The 6,000-nt window shown below is 47.7% G+C and overlaps 1 protein-coding gene across 1 annotated transcript in view; it reads right to left on the reverse strand.

Annotated features, from left to right (window-relative positions):
- LOC134572657 (ectonucleoside triphosphate diphosphohydrolase 8-like) overlaps positions 1 to 5,049 on the reverse strand; it is a 32,272-nt gene extending 27,223 nt beyond the window's left edge. The window contains exon 1 of the mRNA XM_063431752.1: positions 4,998 to 5,049. The gene's annotated coding sequence lies outside the window, so the exon portion shown is untranslated. The remainder of the gene's footprint in view (positions 1 to 4,997) is intronic.
- Between the last annotated feature and the right edge of the window lie 951 nt (positions 5,050 to 6,000).

Consider the following 6,000-nt stretch of genomic DNA (forward strand, 5'->3'; position numbering starts at 1 on the left):
TGATTTTCACAGTGAGAATCACGCAAGCGCCTCTAGCGGCTGTCAGTGAGACAGCCACTAGAGGAAATAGGGGAAGGCTTAACTAATTGATAAACATAGCAGTTTCTCTGAAACTGCTATGTTTATAAAACAATTAGTTAACCCTAGCTGGACCTGGCACCCAGACCACTTCATTAAGCTGAAGTGGTCTGGGTGCCTAGAGTGGTCCTTTAACGTGTTTCTTAATGACACTAACAGGTACAGGTCTAAAAATGAATTTGTCTATATTGGGACTTTGCAAATTTAGTGGGACCTGATCCACATTTGTAGTTTCAGGATGCGTGTCATTTATTAGCTTGGCAATCAGGGCAGTAGAGCATCCGACAAAATAATTGTTAAAGGCATTTGCTACATCGAGGTACTTTATAGATAAACATTTTATTCATATGGCTGATTACTAAACCTATAACCAGCCGTATTGGAGTTATTCCTGTCTATAAATCATTTTCTAAAGTATCACTAAAAACTATATCAAACTGTTGCACATACATATTTTAATATAATATTATAATATAATATTATATATAACTCCGCCATGTTTATAAAATAACAATCAATATTTGTACAAGATCGCCAGCATGGCACAAATAAAGAAAATATAGAAAGAGTATTTTATTTTTGTCACAAGTTAATTATAAACCTAATTTTTCACTAAACCGTGACCTGCAGTCAACATCAAACTAACGCCTTTAACGATTTTATAGTCTTTTCCAAATGAATCAAACCTGTTGGGAAAACTTTTCAAACGGTTTATGTACTAAAATTCCCGTAGAGTTTAATGGTGACTGTAGAAGATAAAGAGTTTGGATCGTTTATCCAAAGGAATTCAATCGAAGACGTTGAAAGATTATTTTTGTCTCTGCTGTTTTTTAGGCTAAATTTGTAAATGTGTAATTTTACCAAAACTCGCTGTTTAGTGAATGATTCGGACTCTGTCATGTCCCCAGGTGACTGACTGAAAATCGACACAAACACCCCAGAATTCTTGTAACCCACGTACGAAGGATGGCGAGAAGGTAACGTGAGAAAACTTTACATTTTCTTTATCAGAAAACCGTGAAAATGTAAACGCACAGTAATGGTATAAATAGACTTTCAGAACTTCCTCCAGAACAAGATTTGACAAAAAAGAATCAAATTCCAAGAAGACACCGTTTAATTACTGAATACAGTAAGAGAATCCCTCCGTCACTTGGGGGGTTTGTCCACTAAACAGTGAATTGCGATAAGTTCACAACCCACTCCCCAAATGTAAGCTGAAATCAGCCGCTCTGGGGGTCTTTAAGGATCTGATCTGAATCATAGTAAATTAAACATGAAGTGCAAAAGTCTGACTACTATAGCCAGGCGGTGATGATATATTATTAATTTAAGTTATATGAAATAGTTTTTCCAAATCTGCTATTTTGGACTGACTTTTCAGTTTACCACAATTTGCAGTTTAGTGATGTGTGTATGTAACAAGTGAATAAGCCCCTAGTAAAGATGTTATGAGGTAACCCTGGGGATACTGGGGACAATGAGACCCTTGCAGGGATCATAGGGAGCACTGAGACCCTTGCAGTGATCATAGGGAGCACTGAGACCCTTGCAGGGATCATAGGGAGCACTGGGAACCTTGCAGGGATCATAGGGAGCACTGGGAACCTTGCAGGGATCATAGGGAGCACTGGGAACCTTGCAGGGATCATAGGGAGCACTGAGACCCTTGCAGTGATCATAGGGAGCACTGGGAACCTTGCAGGGATCATAGGGAGCACTGGGAACCTTGCAGGGATCATAGGGAGCACTGAGACCCTTGCAGGGATCATAGGGAGCACTGAGACCCTTGCAGGGATCATAGGGAGCACTGAGACCCTTGCAGTTATCATAGGGAGCACTGAGACCCTTGCAGTTATCATAGGGAGCACTGAGACCCTTGCAGTGATCATAGGGAGCACTGAGACCCTTGCAGTGATCATAGGGAGCACTGAGACCCTTGCAGTGATCATAGGGAGCACTGAGACCCTTGCAGGGATCATAGGGAGCACTGGGAACCTTGCAGGGATCATAGGGAGCACTGGGAACCTTGCAGGGATCATAGGGAGCACTGAGACCCTTGCAGTGATCATAGGGAGCACTGGGAACCTTGCAGTGATCATAGGGAGCACTGAGACCCTTGCAGGGATCATAGGGAGGCACTGAGACCCTTGCAGTGATCATAGGGAGCACTGGGAACCTTGCAGGGATCATAGGGAGCACTGAGACCCTTGCAGGGATCATAGGGAGCACTGAGACCCTTGCAGGGATCATAGGGAGCACTGAGACCCTTGCAATGATCATAGGGAGCACTGGGAACCTTGCAGTGATCATAGGGAGCACTGAGACCCTTGCAGGGATCATAGGGAGGCACTGAGACCCTTGCAGTGATCATAGGGAGCACTGGGAACCTTGCAGGGATCATAGGGAGCACTGGGAACCTTGCAGTTATCATAGGGAGCACTGGGAACCTTGCAGGGATCATAGGGAGCACTGAGACCCTTGCAGTGATCATAGGGAGCACTGAGACCCTTGCAGTTATCATAGGGAGCACTGAGACCCTTGCAGTGATCATAGGGAGCACTGAGACCCTTGCAGGGATCATAGGGAGCACTGGGAACCTTGCAGTTATCATAGGGAGCACTGGGAACCTTGCAGGGATCATAGGGAGCACTGAGACCCTTGCAGTGATCATAGGGAGCACTGAGACCCTTGCAGTTATCATAGGGAGCACTGAGACCCTTGCAGTTATCATAGGGAGCACTGGGAACCTTGCAGGGATCATAGGGAGCACTGGGAACCTTGCAGGGATCATAGGGAGCACTGAGACCCTTGCAGTGATCATAGGGAGCACTGAGACCCTTGCAGTTATCATAGGGAGCACTGAGACCCTTGCAGTTATCATAGGGAGCACTGGGAACCTTGCAGGGATCATAGGGAGCACTGGGAACCTTGCAGGGATCATAGGGAGCACTGGGAACCTTGCAGGGATCATAGGGAGCACTGAGACCCTTGCAGTGATCATAGGGAGCACTGGGAACCTTGCAGTGATCATAGGGAGCACTGAGACCCTTGCAGGGATCATAGGGAGCACTGAGACCCTTGCAGGGATCATAGGGAGCACTGAGACCCTTGCAGTTATCATAGGGAGCACTGAGACCCTTGCAGTTATCATAGGGAGCACTGAGACCCTTGCAGTGATCATAGGGAGCACTGAGACCCTTGCAGTGATCATAGGGAGCACTGAGACCCTTGCAGTGATCATAGGGAGCACTGAGACCCTTGCAGGGATCATAGGGAGCACTGGGAACCTTGCAGGGATCATAGGGAGCACTGGGAACCTTGCAGGGATCATAGGGAGCACTGAGACCCTTGCAGTGATCATAGGGAGCACTGGGAACCTTGCAGTGATCATAGGGAGCACTGGGAACCTTGCAGTGATCATAGGGAGCACTGAGACCCTTGCAGGGATCATAGGGAGGCACTGAGACCCTTGCAGTGATCATAGGGAGCACTGGGAACCTTGCAGGGATCATAGGGAGCACTGAGACCCTTGCAGGGATCATAGGGAGCACTGAGACCCTTGCAGGGATCATAGGGAGCACTGAGACCCTTGCAGTGATCATAGGGAGCACTGGGAACCTTGCAGTGATCATAGGGAGCACTGAGACCCTTGCAGGGATCATAGGGAGGCACTGAGACCCTTGCAGTGATCATAGGGAGCACTGGGAACCTTGCAGGGATCATAGGGAGCACTGAGACCCTTGCAGGGATCATAGGGAGGCACTGAGACCCTTGCAGTGATCATAGGGAGCACTCAGACCCTTGCAGGGATCATAGGGAGCACTCAGACCCTTGCAGGGATCATAGGGAGCACTGAGACCCTTGCAGGGATCATAGGGAGCACTGAGACCCTTGCAGGGATCATAGGGAGCACTGAGACCCTTGCAGGGATCATAGGGAGCACTGAGACCCTTGCAGGGATCATAGGGAGCACTGAGTCCCTTGCAGGGATCATAGGGAGCACTGGGAACCTTGTAGGGAGCTCTGTGAGCAGTAACCATAGGGACACAGGAGCTCTGGGAACCTTGTAGGGAGCTCTGTGAGCAGTAACCATGGGGACACAGGAGTTCTGGGAACCTTGCAGGGAGCTCTGTGAGCAGTAACCATAGGGACACTGGAGCTCTGGCACCCTTGCAGGGAGCTCTGTGAGCAGTAACCATAGGGACACTGGAACCTTGCAGGGAGCTCTGTGAGCAGTAACCCTGGGGACACTGGAGCACTGGGAACCTTGTAGGGAGCTCTGTGAGCAGTAACCATAGGGACACAGGAGCTCTGGGAACCTTGCAGGGAGCTCTGTGAGCAGTAACCCTGGGAACAGAGGAGCTCTGGGAACCTTGCAGGGAGCTCTGTGAGCAGTAACCCTGGGAACACAGGAGCTCTGGGAACCTTGCAGGGAGCTCTGTGAGCAGTAACTCTGGGGACACAGGAGCTCTGGCACCCTTGCAGGGAGCACCCAGTAACAGACACTGATACATTGTTTACTAACATTGATTAATAATGGCATATTTTGCTCAGTCTGAATTTCCAGCATTGATAGACCTACAATTCCCATGATGCTCAGCAAGCCTGAAAACAAGCAAACCAATATGGGATTTGTAGTTCAGTAATAGATGGTGATTCCTGCTGCAGAGATCAATAACCATCCATCCATCATTAGAACAACTCAGACAGAAACCCACTTACATTTCAGGGGGGGAACCCCTTCTGCAGCAATGAGGGACTTCACATGATATTGTTTAACCCCTTACTGACCATATGACAGGCAGATCCCTTGCTAACATGACATTATATCATTGGTCATTAATGGGTTAAGTAGGTCTCCAGTCTACAAAGGTTTTGCTAATGATTGAGTATTGGAGCATACCATTGCTACATACCTTTTATCCAGATCTTGGCAGTGGAGCCAGGCTGTTCCTTACTCTGCAGGAGTGCACTCACAATGAGAATCAGGCAGAGGAGGAGAGCTCTTTATTTACAGAATTTAAATTCTCCCTCCCCCTATCCTTTCACTCTGTGTACCTTTATGCATCTGGTATCTTAGTTAGATAATTCTGACTGTTCAGGGTCCTCTACCCTAAGCCCATGCAATATGATACAGATGTGGGGTGCAGTAAATATATGCGTGTAAAGATTCTGGCCGACGGAAATTGGGGGGCCTCTTCCTAATTTATGTCACCAGATGTTTCCAGTGAAGCTGCTTGTAGAGGTCGAACTGTACTTTTAAATCAAAGGTTCGAGGTTGTGTTGTGTTTGTGTGTGTGTTTGTGTGCGTGTTGTTTCTGCGTACACACTAATTTTACTGGATCACCTGTGTTTTCTTGAACCAGCACTTGTTTGGCACTGTTGTGCAGTTCATGAAAAGCGATCCCTGGAAGAATGTTTAATTCATATATTGCAGGAGGGGAACCAGAGGGACCTGTCGTGTTTAATGGATTCCATTTCTTCCTCCTGTTAACCAGGCAGCCCTTTTCATGCACTCGCCATAAAGAAACGTTCCTTGTCCAAGAACACCTCTAGAAACCAATGAGTTTTCCCAGAAAAGGATCATTTCCCCTCTGGGCCCCAGGCAATTTACTAGTTTGGGGCCCCCTCTTCAGTCTTCACATCCGGTTGGGGCCCAGAAAATTCATTATTCTGAGTCCCCTATCAAACCATTGGGCCCTAGGCGGCTGTCTATGGTCGCCTTATCCTGCTCTGGACCTCTCCAGACTCAGTCTTGCCATGGGACCAGAATACCATTTACTTGCTAGCATTAATAGCAGCCCACACCAGTAATCTGGCAAAATCATATCCTGTCCGAGGGACACTGGATTTCCTCCGCTATTGTCAGTGGGCCAGCATTGGTTGGAACAGGACCCAGCCCTGGGTTACTGACCACAA

Source organism: Pelobates fuscus, chromosome 9, assembly GCF_036172605.1.
Source record: "Pelobates fuscus isolate aPelFus1 chromosome 9, aPelFus1.pri, whole genome shotgun sequence".
NCBI classification, from domain to species: domain Eukaryota; kingdom Metazoa; phylum Chordata; class Amphibia; order Anura; family Pelobatidae; genus Pelobates; species Pelobates fuscus.